At 44.0% G+C, this 16,189-nt stretch overlaps 1 long non-coding RNA gene across 1 annotated transcript; it reads right to left on the bottom strand.

The window, feature by feature from the left end:
- Positions 1-5,389: 5,389 nt before the first annotated feature.
- LOC107979868 lies at positions 5,390-15,152 on the bottom strand. Its single transcript, XR_003486996.2, has 2 exons — positions 9,284-15,152; positions 5,390-8,887 (listed from the first exon to the last, which is right to left on the bottom strand). It is a non-coding gene; the product is annotated as an uncharacterized LOC107979868 (long non-coding RNA).
- Between the last annotated feature and the right edge of the window lie 1,037 nt (positions 15,153-16,189).

Genomic DNA, 16,189 nt, shown 5'->3' on the forward strand with positions numbered 1-16,189 from the left:
TTAAAGTCGGCAGATCATTTCAGAAACTAAATAGAAACTTGAATACTTCCACAAATGTGCCTTGCTGTGGGAGAGGATGTGTGGGATTCTCTCCTGCACTGTCCTGGTGAGACAGCTTTCCCACACCAAAACCACAGTCTGTGACAGACTCTTCACATGAGGTCATGAGCTTTTGCAGCCACCTCAAATCACATGAAAATTCCAGCTGCTCCTTTCCCCCTCTAGAATGATAGATGCAGCATGACTAGACTACACTCTGCTTAATCTTTTTGCCAAGACTAATGAACTACAAATGAGGCAGACAGATCTCAGAAGGCCAGTGTCAGCAGAGTCTGTGAGCAAAGTAAGACCTGGCCCCATGTGGTGGCTGGCCAGCCAGTCCCAGGTTTTCCTTTAACACCCTGCTGACTGACAGGGACCCTGATCAATTACTCCTTTTTAACTTCAGATATGGAGAGTTTTTTGGCTTTTTGACTAAAACCATCCTATCACCTATGTTCACATTACAGTTATTCTCCTACTGCAATGACTCAAGGTATCTAACACCTCCCTCCAAGCCTGACAAGTTTCATCATTGACTCTTGGGAACTACATGGTGGAAGGAGAGAACTGACTCCCACAAATCCTCTGACCTACACCTTTACCACTTCACCCCCTTCTATAATATATATATATATATATATATTTCCTGAACCCAGACCAGAGACTTCAGTGGTAGGCAGCAGGCATGAATTCAAAGCTTGCAGAAGCACTATCATGGCTGGTTTTCCATTTGGGGAATTCATTAAATGCAACTCTGTGTGTATCTGTTACTGGCTTCCTTTATTCAGACAAGTGGGACTCCAGAGGAAGGAAGCTGAGTTTGGAAACCCCAGAACCCTCTCCATGGTCTTTTCCCACCATGCCCTAAAAGTCTCTAAAGCAGCTTTTCCCTTTTGTTCTGACTGTACCCAGTGATCTCCTAGGACTGCTGGAAGCCAGCTGTGTGGCAGGTGCAGCTGTATTACTGGTGGCTTTGTTGTTGAGGAGAGATGTGGGCTTTGAGCATCTTCATCCCATTATGACTGTTTAAATACTAACTATAAATTGATTTGTAGATGTCGGGAGAGAGTAAAGGACAGAAATCATATCATCATATTTTCTTACTCTAGAACGTTGAGTGTAAGTACCATGGCAAGATTTATTTTTTAGTGTACTTTACATAAAACCAACATTATTCTTACTAACCCACAGTTAAAAACCCTCCCCCCATCAAGAAAAATAACCTCTGACATCATTGTTCCGTGTCTTCTAAACTATCTGCATCTTAGTGTTTTATTGTTTTGTCTGTGCTTAAACCAAACCAGGCAGGGTACACACATTGAACCAGAGAAGCCTGCAGCTGTTTCAGAGGAGATCCCTGGAAAACATGTTTGTGTTCCTTAAAAATGACCACATCCAGAATCATCTCAGATGAAGCTGTTGGTCATCATTGCTTGTAATTATGACTCAGCTCACCAGGAGAGGAGGGAACAGGATATGGTGCTTGTGATCTCCAAGGATACTGTGCAGCCTGGCCATTAGACTTCCACAGAAGTCCCAGTGCTGCTGTCACAGGAATTCTGCCTCCTCCAAGTCTGGCTCGTGGGGCAGAGCTCTCCTGTAAGTCAGTAGCACTGAAACTGAGACTCAGGCCTGCTTCACCAGCCCTGAAACCAATCTCCTGTTCATTCCACCAGGTTTAGAGAAACAGCAAATCCATGCTTGAGAAAGACTGGTTCTTAGTGCATGCTATTCACACTGTGGGTCCAGATAGACTTGAAGAGTTTGCCTAGCATGCCTCAGGTGTTAAAGGACAAATCTGGGATCTTGAGAAATGTTGATGCTCTCTGTTCCTTCAAGTGCTCAAGGGCAATGAAGTCAGGCAAAAACAGAATAGCAACAACAAAACTAACACTACCCTGTCACACCCAGAACAGCTTGTCATTGCCCAAGTCCCACAGAGGCCAGCACTGTTCCTCAGAGGCTACACCCTGAATCCAAGCCATTTTCATTTGCCCAGGCATCCTTCACCAGACCCCCCCCCACACCCCCCACCGTCTTCTTGTGTGATGCATCCCATACATAGTCTCCCAAAACACTCGGTTTATTGCATCTTGTTATTCTGTGTCCAGTTGACATCACTGGGAAGCCTGCTCTTTTCTGAAGGGAAATGGAGGATCAGTGGATCTGGAGGAGAGAGGAGGTGGGAGGGGGATTGGGAGAAGGGGAAGGGGCAGAGGCTGTGTTGGAATGTATTGCATAAGAGAATAAAAAAAAAAGAAAAAAAATCTCCACTGACTGCAGTAGCTGGACTTTAAAGCTCAATGCCTTCACTTGTGGACTGATTTTAGCAGAGACCTACTCCCTCTCCCTCTCCCTCTCACACGTCTAAAGACGAGGTTTGGATGAGTTCCATCTCTGTTAATTGCCATTGGAGCTCAGACTATAAACTCCACCAGAGCCTCAACTTCATCTATAATTACCTAACTTGTAAGATTCCTTTTTAATTAAACAGGATACATCTAGTGGGAAAAGAAAGAAGTGTGGGTACGTTTATTGCCAGAGACAGTGTCTCAAACAGCCTTGAAGTGGTCTGTATGCTGATGAGTAGGGACAGACCTTGGCCTGTGTGCTTTTGGGGTTCTGAGAGTCAAGTGGTTCTCTCTGCAATGTTAACTAGAAATCTAGTCCTTTAAGCCAGGCAGTGGTGGTGCACGCCTTTAATCCCAGCACTCAGGAGGCAGAGGCAGGTGGATCTCTGTGAGCTCGAGACCAGCCTGGTCTACAAGAGCTAGTGCCAGGACAGGCTCCAAAGCCACAGAGAAACCCTATCTCGAAAAACCAAAATATAAAAATAAACAAATAAATAAATAAATATCTAGTCCTTTAGATAAAAATCCATAAATTCTCCATCCTGTGAACTCTAGGTTGAGGTGTCCTTTTTCTTCTATAGAGGGAATCGAAGCCTGGACCTGTGCACCTGCTCCTCCTAGATTTGGACTATCAGCCTGAACAGGAAACAGAGTTACCTACATTTGGAGATGGACTGAAGAGCATGTTCAAAGTTAGAAATGGCTGGCCACCTTCACTTGCTCACTCAGCAAATAGTAACTGGCTCATAGCCAAGGGCCCATGCTAGACTCTAGATGTGAGCAATATACTTAAATAGACGTAGACTAGACAGATGTCCCAGTAAAAATTGTCAGCTACAAACCAAATGGGCTAGAAACAGTCTAGAGGCAGAATATGGACTAGCTATTGACTGCTCTGTATAGAGATTACTGGATATACAGTAGGTAGAGATGGAACACACAGACTAGATATAGGCAAAACAGATTACCAGTCTGAGTTTGATATAAACAGCCTATGTGTAGATACAAACTAGAAAAATACTGAAAATGGACTAGCTGCAAATTGGACTTCATCCCTCGGCACCATGGGATGAAGATGGTGAACTGTGAGGCAAGGGGCAGGACCTCTCAGGAGTTTACCTTGGAAGTCAAAGAACTTCCTACTAGTGAAAAGCAGAGGTAAGGGCTGTGGTAGCAATACAGGTGGTATCTCCATCCCAGGCAAGGCAGGGAAGTAGCAGTTTGGCAAGCTGAGGTTTTCTTCAAGAGTTGACTGCTCTGGGTCCCTGGTGGCCCCCTCAGAAGGCTTGTTGCAGGGAAGTACTGTGATGTTGCCCACTGTGGTAGCCTCATATCAAAGTAGGAGCTAGCTCTTCTACAATTGCACACAGCCAGAGGGCCCCCCCCCCAAAAAAAAAAAAACCTCCCTTGTCACAGATGGGGTAGAGGTAAGGAGCTCTGGGTCAAGAAGATCAGTCAGGGTGACATGACAGTGTCTGAGATGAACACATGACTGAGGTGGACAGCTATGCCACTGGGGTAGGTAAACAGCCACTCCAGATGCCTCATGTTAGCTGGAAAATCAGAGCATGATGTTACACAGTGACTGTCAGGTGCATGTGGCAGGTACAGATGGCAGACACAGTGACTGGCAAGTGCATGCGCACAGCAGGCGTGTGGCCTTCAGGATATAAGTGTGCTTGGAAGGTGGGTGTTGCTGCTATGGCTGTGCCTACCTTCAGTACTGTCAATGCCAGAGTGGAGTCATCCAGGATACCGTGGAAAATTTGGGGGGTGTGGCCCCAAATTCTTCCTGTTAATTACCCAGCAACTTCAAGAATGTGTCTTTCTATTATTACCATAAAATGTACACATCTGGGGTTCTTTTTGGCATACACTTTTTCATAAAGGTCTGCAGTTAACTTCCACCTCTCGTCCTCTTGCTTCTCATTGGTACAGGCTTCAGTTTAGGGTTGATGGCTGCATTGGTGGCAAGCTGACATCAGCAGCAAGAGAAACAGTGGCAAAAAGTGCATATACACAAGGCATGTGGTACCTATACTTCTAAACCATTCAGACAAGGAACAGAGCTGTTAACAATGTTCTCTGGCATGGAGAGCTGAGAGTGCCTTGACAGGGGCAGGTATCTGTGTGTTCAGATGGAGCACAGAGCATCAGGGAGTCCTGAGAAGGCACCAAGAGCAGGTGAGGGAAGAGATACCCTAGTTGGTGAAAGGTAGGGTGTTTGGGATAAGGCTCATACAACCTTCAGAGCTGGTCCCCCATGGAGATGCTTCTTGACTCACCTTGACTTGCAGATTTACTTCTGGTCCTGTACAAGATGCATCTCTGGAGTGGTCAGTTCTATAGCTTCTGTCTGGAAAGGAGGGAGAAACAACCATGGCCTTTGCCCCTGAATCTGGAGACCTTGGCTAGAACATCCCAAGTGAAGTACTTGCAGAATCCATCACCCAGAGACTTGTCCTTCACCTATGACATGGCATTGTCTTTGTTTCTGAGTTGTGCAGCAGTGTAGGATGGTGTCACACCGGAATGGAAGATTTGGAATCCAGCTGGGGCCTACACAATGGAAGTCCAGCTTTCTGGGAGTATATTAGATGCTTGTACTGAGATAGCAGCCTTGCCATCCATCTGGCAGGGACAAGCAAACAGGAAGGGCAGGGATTATGTGCCTGGACTCAACAGAGGAAAAGTCACATCCACAGGCTTCTTACAGGACCTTGACAGAACAGATCTATATGTAAGACACCCAACTCTAGAAGAAAACAGGGTTTAAGAAACTTCTCTGGGCCAGGCACAGACACCTTTAATCCCAGCACTGAGGTGGTACTTGTGTGCAAGACAAAGGAGGATCTCTGTGAATTGAAGACTAGCCTGGTCTACCTAGTGAGTTTCAGGACAACCAGGGCTATCTAAAGAGAACCTGTCTCAAAAAAAAAAAAATAGTAAACTTGCTTTATAAAGCGCATAAGAAAATGAAGAGACAAGCTACAGAATGGATGAAAAATGTCTGCAAATCACATTTAATGTGAACCTTCAATTGGAACAAGAACTCTTAAAACTCAACAGCAGGAAGCAAACAACCCAGTCTAAAGCAGGCAAGCTATTTTTAACACTCTATCAAAGAGGATTTTAAAAAGGTAGGTCATATGTAGTCCCATGTCAAGTTTGGTGGTGTTTGGTTGGTTTTTCTTTTCTCCACATTGAATTCCATAGCTGCTGCACCAGTTTGCTCTCTCACCATCAGTAAATATTCTTTCCATATACCCTCACCAACATTTGTTGTCATTTGATTTCTTGATGACAACTATCCTGATTCGGGTGAGAGGGAGTCTCAAAGTCTTTATTTACATTTCGAAGTGTTTATTAGCCATCTTCTGAGGATTCTCTGCTCAGATCTATAGCCCATTTTGAGAGTTGTAAAGAAGGAAGGCAATAATCATATCCACAAATTGTTATCTCCATTAATGAGTGGGAAGATAAATTGAGATGATGGTCAGAAGGAAAACTATTGACACAATAGATGCCCAAAAGGGTGGTAGAGGAAGGAGAACCTCATTTTTTGTTGGTGGGAATTCAGAACCAGTGTCTTTTTATGGAAATAGTGCAGTTTCTTGGGGAGTTAAACATGTGCTTTTCAGAGGACCCATACTCTGCTCCCAGGAGGACAAGGGGAGCCTAGAGTAGTATTTTCCATCTGAGTTAATCCCTAAAAGTGATCTGTCACTCTTCTGCTTCCTCCCTCCTTCCTATCTTCATTCTCTCCCTCCTTGTGTGTTTTTCTCAGTCCTCAGCAGGGCAACACTAATTACAGCTGAAAGGCATGGTAAAATCCTTGGCTGAAATCCTTGGCACATTGTGTCAAAGTTCAAATTCCATTCCACCAATGTCACTGGTAATTGGGACATACAAGTCTTTTGCTTTATTTTGTTTACCATTCCCTTAAAAGTAGTTAAAAATATTTTTATACTTCCTAAGTTTCAAAAAATACATTTTCTTTTATGAAAATTGTCTGGGGTCAATAATCTTATTATCAAAGATCTTTGTTTTAAGATGGGCATAAATTTGACATCTAAATAAATATACTAAATGGAGAAACAAACATGGTCTCCAACCTTAAACAAAGAACTACAAGCAATGAAGGAATGCTTGAGAAATTGTTTTCCCTAGGGAAGAGCACACCGATTGTTTATTCAATATCCAAATGGTCAGCCCTGAAATACGTACATAAAAATAGCATTATACATACTGACATGTTGTAGTTAGGAATGTATAAGTATTTATGTATATTCAGATAAGCATGTATCAATAATTAATGAAAAAGAGGCCATGAATTTGAAAGAGAGTAGTAAGAAGGGGTATATGGGACGGTTTGGAGGGGAGAAAAGGAAGGAATAAGTTGTGTAATTATATCGTAATCTCAAAAATAAAAGAAAAAATATACTGAGGACAAACACTTCTTTTAAAACATAATCATTTGAGATACACAGCTAAAATACCTTTGGGCAATTTTCATTTGCAAGAGCTGTTGGGTGATGGATGTTCAACTCGCCTGGGTAGGAGGGTCTCAGTCTCAAGTTCAGTCTTTCTGACCTAAAATGGAACATCTGTATTTCTAGAAGATTCCCTTGGTTACATAACCAAGACTGCTATCCATAGGCCAGCTTTGTTGAGATATATGCAGCCACAATTGCCTTTTAAACACAGCCTCTTTTAGTCTTTACTTTGGCATTTCCAGGGATCTCTTGGGGGTTCACTGTCTGCTCCCTTGTGTAGGTCTCATTCAGCCAACACAGCTATTGGGGTGAGTCACTGCTGTTCCTCATTGTTCTCTTTTCTCACGGCATAACATGTGATTTTTATTTACCCTAGGCAGTTTTTAAGCTAGAAGCCCAAACAGCCCCAGTCTCCTTGGGTTTCGTTGTCCTCAGCTGTGAGGTGGAGATGCTGTGGAAGCTGGAAGCCCTTGCCTCTCACAGGACAGGGAGGGCTAGGTTGAAAGTATGAAGTGTGAAAGTCCTGTGGTTATCAGAATACTCTGTACTAAGTCATTCCTTAAACTGTAGTTCTGAAAACAAGCTGGAGAAAACCACATTAGATATTTAAATGATTAGATATTTCCCGAGAACTCTCCCAAAAACAGCACAGTTTAAAGTGATTCGAGAAAAGAACACAACCAAGAGCTTAGAAAAAAAAAATCCATCAGGGATGATGACAAAGTAAAAAGGAAAGCAGAGTGACTTTGTCACAAGAAGACTGGGCACAACTACAATGTTGATGATAGTTCTTGAATACATAGGAGAATGCTGGTGGAGACTCTGTCCTTTAGAGTTGAAAAAGCAAAGTAGAAATGCTCAATACTTGGGCAAGTATCAAACACTACTTTTTCCTCCTGGGGACCTATATTTGTGTTGAGTGTGGGAAGCAAATCCATACCCACAGTGTCCAGCCACAAGGCTGCTTTGTATATACAGAATAGAACCTTATTGTTTCAAAGCAGACAGGGAAATGTTGCATATTCTATGATAAGCATTGGAGTAGCTGTTGAAAAATAACCCCACAAGGTATAGAAAATGCTAACACATGACTTGAAATGAAATGCCAATAATAGTTTTAAAAACTATTAAATTTTGGGAAATAGAGAAAATTTTTTTTTAAAAAATGTCTTTTAAAAACACAACTAAGTTGGTGACGATATTATTTATTAATGGTTTAAATTCACCAATTAGAAGATTGGGCGAATAGACAAGAAAGAACCTTCAACTATGTGCCATTTCACAGACCCACATTTTAAAGGACCACATGGGTAGAATGTTAATGGATGAGCAAAGATGTGATAAACACTGAATATAGGCAGCTGGAGTGTGTTTTAGTGCCAGGTAAAATAGTTTTAACAGCAATCATATTGGCCAAGGCCAAAAGAGAGATGGTCCATAATAATAATAAGTTTGTCAGAAAACCATCATAATTAACTGAACATTTTTCACCATGCAGCACAGAAATGGAGAGTTAAATATAAAAGTAGACCTTTTCACAAAGTAGGGGATTTTAATACTCCCCACCTGTTGTCATTAATAGACTGGGGGTGGGGGAGAGAAAGAAAGTAGAGACTGCCAAACACTAGCAATTTCCATGGTCTAATTGTTACTTATAGAGCACCTCACCCAACAGTTACTCAGTCTGCATTGCCTTCAGGGGCGCATGGGCATTTGGCAAGGGTGGGTGTGTCATTCAGTGGAGAAGGGAGCTGAGCAGGTACATTTGTAATTCCTCCTGAGGGCTGGGGGAGAACGTGATGAGCTTGCTTCTCCTGGAAGGAGATTCAGCTGGTATTGAGCTGGGCCATTAGGCAGACAGAGTTGCTTTGCTCGTCTAAGAGTGGTCAGATGGGGCGTGCGTGCGTGCGTGCATCTGCTGTTTACCCTCCTTGTGAAGGGTGTAAAACTCTGACCTGGCGTCCCACAGCTGAAGAGTACCATGAAATGGAGCAGTATCTGCAAGAGCAAGGGCAGATAAGAGAAATGGTTACTGCTTCCACTCTCTGGGAAGATGTGGCAGTGCTGTGGAGTAATCCTTCTGTACATTGTGAAAATGTGTTGCTCTCATTGTTAATAAAAAGGCTGATTGGCCGATAGATAGGTGGAATTTTCTGGGCAGAGAGAATGCTGGAAAGAAGGCGAAGTCTAAAGAGTCCTGAGCGACACTGGATGTTCATAGATGAGGTAAACAAGCCCTCAGGGTACCACATAGATTAATAGAAATAGGCTAATTTAAGTTGTAAGAGCTGTCTTCAGCCATCCTAAGCTAATGGCTGAACATTTATAATTAATAGTAAGTTTCTGTGTGGTTATTTGGGAGCAACTGCCAGGACACAGAAAAATTTAGCCTACACCCTCTGGATGAAAGCTCCCTTATTCCTCCTGGAGATGGCTTCAAATCAGCCCCTGATTGTTGTGCTTCTAGCAGACTCAGGTGGGCATTTGACATCAGAGCTTCTTCAGCTTTATTGTGCTTAGAAATCGTCCGTGAATCCTAAAATGGTACTTGATTCAGGTATCTGATTGGACACTGTGAAGAGAGAAAATAGGTGAGTGGTTAAAAATCCACTGGCCTCCAAAGTACCTGCTAGAAACCTTGCTGAGTGCTTCCTACCTATTGTCTCATCATTTATCTACAATTGGAACAGCTTCCCAACAAGGTATCTGCCCACAGAGACGTTAGAGCCTATGCCCAGATCCATTTGACTTGGTCAGGACACAAACCTCTGCTCTGTTTCCATGTTGAGTATGGAGGAGCCTTGTGGGCTACAATCTCAACAAAACTTCCCTGGGACCCTTCATTCCTTTTCTACCAAGCCAGCTGGATTCTAGCCACAATTTACTGCTAGGGGCTTTGGTGCTGAGCTGGGCTTCTGCTCCAGAGGATCCCCTGTACATTTCCAGGGCTCTGACTAGTGACATCATGGTAGCATGGATTTCTTGTGGTGGAAATAATTGAACTTGACACACTGGTACCGTGGTAAACTCAGAGCTTTTCCCAGAGAGCTGGTTGTTGAACAGTTATGAACACTGCTTCACTATGTGCAGTCCTATGGGGACTTTGGGTTGTCCAGTTGGTTTCCTTTTCCACGTTTATTCAAAACCTATGGCAGGTAAATGATACATATTTTTTTCCCTTGAACTTTCATGTTCTGGTAACTCAGTGACTGGTGTATATTGAGAGTTGGTAGGACTTTTGAGAGGTGGATCCATGTGGAAGGTGAAAAGAGAATGGGCCAGAATCTTCATTAATGGAATCCTATTTTTCATGGTTTGTTTTGTGAGATAGTCTTTCATGCTTGAAATCTAGAGTGGCTTGGAACTATTATGTAGCCCAGGCTGGCCTTGATCTTGAGTGCTCACTTGACTTTAGCTTCTCTCTGATAAATAAATGGATGGATGAATGAAAAAATGAGAGCATATTCAGTGCAGTGCCAGCAGGTACAGGAGCTATGGAGGCTACCACAGTGTTTCTTTGGCCAAGTTCCACATTTTGGATTTAGTAGGCCCCAGGCACATGTAGCCAGGCAGGTGAAAGTTTCCCAATGTGTACCAGGTATAAGAAGTCTTCAAGCCAAATCTAGGGCACCTGGATTCTCTGCAGCCTGGACAATAGCCCAGGTCATGACCTCTGCAGAGCACCCTGGTTCCCCCAGCACAGCATCTAGAGAGAACAGCTGCACTAATGTAGTTAGATCCTACCAGACTTTGGCGTGAGAGGTTCACTCTCTTCCTTAAGATCTGGTTCTAATTTTGAAAACAGTCTTTTGTTTACATTTTTTTGTATCAACAACAGTATTACCCTCAGGAAGAACCTCGAGATGGAAGTGAGCTCATTGTGAGGAATCTTGGAAAGACAAACCCGCCAGAGACTCTAGGGCTGGCAAGAAGAGGAGGGCACTTGAGGCTGCACAGCCACGTGGTTCCAATGGCAGGAAAGCCATGTTGTGGATGCCACACTTGCCTCTTAGCTGTCGTGTGATGCTCAGCATCTTTCAGCCTTGGTGTATCTGTAAAATCAGGCCCTAGGCTGAGGATCATTTTCAGGACACAATGAAAAGACATTTATCACGGTGCCTGTAAATCATTGCATCATCACTATCATTTTGTCCTGTACATACTTTTCCATTTTTCTGTCATCAGAGTAGCTGGTGACCGACTCTACCTACTAACTTCATATTTTGTGCATGTGTGTGTATGTGTATGTAAGAGATGTGTGAGGCCTCTGTGTGTATGTTGGCATATTGGCTCTCATTCCCTTAGGCATCCCACCACCTTGGCTTTTGAGACAGGGTCTCTCACTTTTTACCTGAAACTTGCCAAATTGGATAGGCTGGTAATCCAGTAAGTCCCAGGAATTCTCCTGCCTCTCTGTCCACCCTTCAGTGCTTGAATTACAAATTTGTGTCACCATGCTCAGCTTTTTTGTGTGTGGAATCTGGGGTCTACCTCAGGTGCTCATGCTTGCATAACAAATACTTTACCAAATAAGCCATGAGTTGTGGTTTTTATGGTGGTGGTAGTTGGTTTGCTTTTTGATTTCATAAGAATTCTCCCAAGAACTGTATGAGAGAAATTTAGGAGGAGACAATGTCAGCAGAAGATGGAAGCCAAGTGACAAGCACAAGGAAACTGGAGTGTGTCAGCCAGCTTTCTGTCACTATGGCAAATCCCTAAGATACTCAGCTTACAGAGACACAAGGTTTATTTTGGCTCACAGAGTTTGAGGGTCTGGTTTGTTTGGCTGCTCTGTAGCTTTGGGCCCAGGAGCATGTGACAGAGCAAGACCTCAAGACCCTCAGGCAGGTCAGGGGGACCCAGCCCTCCCCATGCTCCTGGCTAGAGGTGGGCATTATTAGGAATCACTGAAAACAGTAAGAAGTCCTAATAAACACACCTCGATATTTTTCCTCTTATATGACAGAGTGGTTTGGCTCCTTGATTAAGAGCTGTCAGACTCCCTGTATCCCCTTCCCCCAGGGTGGCTTCCAGGGGGTGAAAGTCAACTCTCAGATGTGGACACTGGTCAGGAGCCATTGCTGTCCTTCCAAAGTTCCCAAGTCAGGGAGGCTGTGAATGGAGTTGCAGGACCACTCAGTAGCAAAGGTAGCTTCAGCCCCACTATTTCCAGATCCCTGGGCAGCTGTCAACCATATGGCCACTCCTTAGTAATTCTTCAAACTGTCAGTTGGTGGCTTTCAACATTCCTAGCTTCCAGGGGAGAATCTGATCCAGCTACCTATACCTGGAGGAGACTTCAGGCCAGCCACAGACACCTCCAAGAAAGTTGATTGAAATTAGGGGAAGGAATGCAGCTATCATGGCCACTGTCCCTGCATGGCGTTGTGTTGAGAAGCTTCAGTCTTGCTGTCACAGACCAAAAGATCCTTAGATGACCCCACTTGCAACCACTTCACAAAACTCCATGCACAGCTGCTCTGGACTTCATCATAGCATTCTTCAGTATGCTTTGGGAGAAGTCCTTCCCACCCCCGTCATGACAGGGCATACACACTATAAGCTGTATAAATTGCTCCACTTACTCTCTGGGCAGGAGTCTGAGACCTCTCTCCCTCACACTACTCTTATGCTCAGGCCTAGTTCTAATGAGTACTTATATTACCTGCCTGTGGTCTTTCATTATAATGAGACTGGGCTGTGATGGTAGTAGGAGCAGGAAGCTTCTGAGGGTGCCACACTCAGTCCCCTGACTCACTTGTCCATCTCTACCTGGTACATCTCCACCTCATCATCTACCTCAAGTTCTAAAGAAGTGGCCATGTAATTAACACCTCCCCAGGTCTCTGAAAATGGTAGGGCTGAAGCTGCTTTTGCTACCCTCCAACCCTGCAATTTCCTTCACAGCCCCACACTTGGGAACTTTGGAAGGACAACTACAGCTCCTGACAAGACTTTATATCACAGGAAACTTTTGAGTTTCTTCCATGGGAGCTGCTATGGAAAAACAGGTACACAGGGAGTTTGACAGCTGCTAATCAAGGAGCCAAACTGTTCTGTCATATAAAAGAAAAAAAAATCCTGAGGTGTGCTTATTACAAAGACTTAGCAAGACCTTGGTCTTCATGCAGAACCCAATCCCAAGATCAAGATCTTCAGGATGCCCATTGCTCCCTGGTCTGGTGAAAATATGATCCATGAGATCAATACAGACCTATCTTCGGAGGGTTGCAAAGAGATGTGTTTATGCACCATGGAGGATGCTCACTTGTGAAACTTAAGCTACACACATAAACACCCACATAGGTAATTATTTTACCCATATGTTTACATAGAGTTTTGGTTTATTTTGTGCAGCTGTAACAGAGGGATTGAGATGGGGAAAATTTACAGAGATCTATTTTTATTCATAGAGATTTGTTTCTGATAGTTCTGGAGGCTGGGAAGTCCAAAGCTTCAGCTGGGAAGGGCCTTCTCACTACACTGTCTTAGCAGAGGGTAGATGAGAAACTGTGAGGAAACAAGAGGGTGTCCAGGTCCCTTGTCTGACAAATCTTGAAACAGCAGCCATATTTCTTTATAAGACCTTGATCCATCAATGATTTCAGATTCTCTTAAAGACCCCTCCTCTCAACACAGTTGCTGAGGAGATGAAGTTCTAACACAGAAACTGTCAGTGATGCAATAAGCCCTAACAGTGTACAATATTTATTTACAGGTGCTTATTCATGTGCCATAGTCATCTCTGCTTGTAGGTTTGTATTTTTTTGTCCTTGTCTCATGACCAAACTGCAGCAAGGCAGAAGCAGGTTAAGAGGTGGGTGGGTATACACCACTGATAATGAAAGTCCCTGCGTGGGGCTGTGCAGTTTCCAGTGTCTAAGGATTCTTGAGGAACATTTGAATGCATGGTTGAACAGGAAGGAAGGAAGGGTGGGCGGGAGGACAGTGTGCTTGTATTCCTGACTGTTTTCTCCGGCGCTGTGTTTAGATCTGGTAAACAAAAATCTGAGCCTGTCTCTTGCAGCACTGGTTCTTGTATGGGGTCACGTTGTCTCAGCAAAGAAGGAGCGTATTGAATCAGCTACAGTTTGGCTTGATGTGAATAATGTTGCCTGGTTCTGGCATCACCCTACACATCTGGGGAGAATCCAATCTGCTCAAAAGGGCTTTCTTCCCCCAATTGTTTGACCAACAAATACTGCTAATTGTCCCCATTAGGAATGTTTATTTGTAATTGAGACAGGCCTCTGTTTAGGCTAGGGCTTCTCAAGAGGCTGGTTCCAAGACTAGCAGCACCATCTGAGCACTTGTCTGAGACGTAAAGTCCAGGTCACTCTGACCTCTGGAAAGAAATTCTGGGCATGGGCTATGGGTGTGTGTGTAACAGGCATGATTCCAGTGCTCACTGGGGTTTGAGAGTCACTAAATACATTTACTGGTGATAACTTCCTTTAAATAAAAATAAAAGCAGAGCCTAGTGGTTTTGACTTGTCATCCCAGCTACTGAAATAAAGGATGAGACAGACAGATCACAAGTTTAAGGCCATCCTGAGCAACTTAGGAAGGTCTTCATATCAAAGTAAAAAGCAGGAAAGGGGGCTTGAAGTGTGTGTAGCATAGTGGCAGTGTTCTTGCCTAGCATGGGTGAAGTTCTGGGTTTGATCAAGAGTAAAATTCACACAGGAGGAAAGAAAACAAAGACACCCCACTATTTTCTCAAAGGGCTTTGCATGCCCTGGAGCCTGAGTTCTTATGAGTGTGAGCAATTTGTACCTAAATTAAGCTGAACCACTTGGGCACTGCTTGGGCCTATTTCCTACAAATGCTTCTGCTTCTTAACCCGTAGGGATTTCTGCTCCCTGGTAAGTTTGTGGTTGAAATGGCTTTCCACAAGGCACTGAGAACTTCTACACAAGAACCTCTGAGATCCACCTAAACACTGTTTCCTTTCCTTGAACAAGACGTCACACATTACATGCATCAGTACAACTTCTGCCCATCCTGTGGTCACTTCTGCCACACTGGCAGTATAGGAAATATGGATTTCCATGATGGGAGCTCCAGCCCCTATGCTGCTAGGTTGTGTTTACCTAACTCAAGAGAGTTAGGAAAGACCAAGGCAGATGAAGTATGTATCACTGTGCCTGGCACCAGCAGGGTGAAGAGTTTTGGGTTTTATTTTTTGTTGTTGTTCTTTTTATTTTTTTGAAACAATCTTATATATCAATCCCAATTCCGGCTCCCTCCCATCCTCCCATCCCCTCTCCAACCCCTATCCCACCACCCCCCATCCACTCCCCAGGGAGGGAGAGGCCTTCCATGAGGGATCATAAAAATCTGTCAAGTCATTTTGGGGAGGGCCTAGGCCCCATGTATCTAGACTGAGAGAGTAGCCCAGGCAGAGACCTTTTTAAAGTGTTTCCTAGCCCAGTCTCAGCATCCTGTGAGTGTTCCATTCACTGTGGCCCAGCTGCTACCACTGTTGGAATGTGTGGCTCACTGTATCCAGGACGGATGTCTGCATTCTCCTCACATTACCCCACACATCTCCCATCTCAGCCATCTGTTGGTCCTTCCATCATCAGATCTTAGGCCAGATAGTGAGCCATGCTTTCTGATATACAGTAAGCCTTGCTGCTATCATCAGCTCTGTGGCTTCCAAGGTTGTCATCCTGCTCTCCCCTGAGTCACTCTGGCAGCTCTCACAGAAGCTTTCTTCTACACTGTTGGAAAAAGCCTGGGTGCCCTCCATGGCATCACTTTTGTATTTCTTGGTCTATGAATACAGGGACTATGTACTGGTAGAACCAGTAACCCCAGCTTCTGTTTCCTTGTTCCTCTCTACCCTCCATAGGCCATTCAATTCTGGAAGGTTATTATTCAGAATATAAAGCATGGGTCTATTACGATAAATCTTTCTGCCAAAAGCCACCCAGCCCCACCGCCACGTGTACACTTTACACCAGCTGCCTGCCTGAGTTAGGGCCCAAATGAATACACAGAAACTTGTATTAGGTTCAAAGCTGCTTGGCCAATGACTAGGATTCTCATCTGTTAGCTCAGTCTTAATTATCTTAACTCTATATACTTTATAAGACTTATCTTATCAGATGCCTTATAAGGTGTCCTTGCTGGTGGATCACATCGTGCTGCTAGAAAAGAGGGCCCTTCCTGTTTCTCCTTCACTTAAATGAGAGTCTCCTTGCTATGTCACTTCCTGCCTGGATCAGCACTTCTCTACTACATTTCCCAGAATCCTCTTTGACTCCTAGTCTTGCCTAACTTGCCGTTTCATTG

This window comes from Cricetulus griseus, chromosome 7, assembly GCF_003668045.3.
Source record: "Cricetulus griseus strain 17A/GY chromosome 7, alternate assembly CriGri-PICRH-1.0, whole genome shotgun sequence".
Lineage (NCBI taxonomy): Eukaryota > Metazoa > Chordata > Mammalia > Rodentia > Cricetidae > Cricetulus > Cricetulus griseus.